The 1,660-nt window shown below is 42.3% G+C and overlaps 1 pseudogene; it reads left to right on the top strand.

Moving 5' to 3' along the window:
• The first annotated feature begins 1,352 nt into the window (after positions 1 to 1,352).
• LOC123458066 lies at positions 1,353 to 1,430 on the top strand (annotated as a pseudogene).
• The last annotated feature ends 230 nt before the right edge of the window (positions 1,431 to 1,660 follow it).

Here is a 1,660-nt window from a genome sequence, read left to right as displayed (position 1 = left end):
GTATGCTCTATAGCCTTTCTTGCTACTGATTTGTATTTTAATTCCATTGTGGTCAGATAGAATGCAAGGAATTATTTCAATTTTCCTGAATTTGTTAAGATTTGCTTTGCGTCCTAATATATGGTCTATTTTAGAGAATGTTCCATGCTCTGCTGAAAAGAATGTATATTCTGCAGTCTTTGGATGAAATGTGCTGTATATATCTGTTAGGTCCATTCCTTCTGTGGCCTCATTTAGCCCAGATGCCTCTCTGTTTATTTTTTACCGGTGCCACAGCCACTGATGTTGCTTTCGGACTCTGCTCCTGCTTGGGTCCCACTGTCGGCTCAAGTTGGCGTGGCCAGGTCCCGGGACCACCGCTCTGTTCGGTGGAGCTGGGCTCAGGTGGTTGGGGAGGGGAGGGATCCGCAGCTGCTCTAGTTCTCTTGCTGTTCCACGTGTTCTTCTACCTCGTGGTCTTCTCCTCTGTTGCTCACTGCCACTCTCCCTTCACGTTTCCTGAGTTGCGGAGAGCGTGGTGTGAGTGGAAGCTGGTATGCGTGGAAGCTCCCCGCACCTGGCTTTTCCTGCAGCTCAAGCCGAGCCTGGCAGCTTTCTGGTGCTCCGCCACCGTGGTTGGCGGAGCTGCTGGGGCCACTTATGCTGGCCTGTGCGGGCTCTGGATGCTCTGGATCTCTTCTACTTCTCTGCTGCCACTTCAATTTCCTAGACACCTCACTTTTTAGTAAAAGTGTGTATTTTGCTGAGTTTTTTTTGTCTTTTTCCCCCTAGGCTGCTTTGGTGTGGTAACTATGCTGCCATATTAACCAGAAGTCTCTGGAATATTATAATTAAACTACCAAGTACACAGACCAAAGAATATATATTAAAAGAGCCTAGTCACCTATAAAAGCAGGCCCATCATAATAGCAACAGATTTCTAAACAGAAACTTTTTCAAAGACAGGAAACCTTGGGGTGATATATTTCAAGTTCTGAAAAACAATAACAGCCAACCTAAACTACTATACTGAGCAAAGATTTCTGTCATAATTGAAGAAAAGAGGAAATTTTTGTAATAAAGACAGGTTGAAAGAGTTCATGGCTTCAAGCCAGCTTTGCAGAAAGGAAGCAAACTCTACTTGAAGGAATCCTTTGAACTGACAAGCAAGAAAAGTGCATATATTAGGCCACAGTAAAGACTAACCATGTTTGAATAATACTTAATGAAAGAGAGGAATAGGAAAGCACAAAACACTAAAAAAATCAAAAGAATGACAAGAATTAATACACAGCTTTCAATAATATCTCTGAATATAAATGGTCTGTAATCTTCAATCAACAGGCTAGCCAAATATTAAAAAGGCAGGATCTAAGATGATACTTTCAGGGGTCATTTCTATAGTTTATTACTAGAGAAGTTTATCTGTGTAGAATACTGGGGAAAAAAATGAAAATAAAACAGGGCTGGATGGCTTAGCAGTTAAGGCACTTGCTGGCAAAGCCAAAGGACCCAAGTTCAATTCCTCAGTATCCACATAAGCCAGATGCACAAGGTGGTGCATGTGTCTGGAGTTTGTTTGTAGTGGTTGGAGGCCCTGGCATGCCCATTCTCTCTCTCTCTCTCTCTCAAATAAATGAAAATTAATATTTAAAAAAAGCAGGACCCATCTGTGTATTGC

The sequence above is a fragment of the Jaculus jaculus genome, chromosome 1 (assembly GCF_020740685.1).
Source record: "Jaculus jaculus isolate mJacJac1 chromosome 1, mJacJac1.mat.Y.cur, whole genome shotgun sequence".
Classification (NCBI taxonomy): Eukaryota; Metazoa; Chordata; class Mammalia; order Rodentia; family Dipodidae; genus Jaculus; species Jaculus jaculus.
Note: the sequence above shows the minus strand (reverse complement) of the source record. Positions and strands in the feature narration are given on the sequence as shown.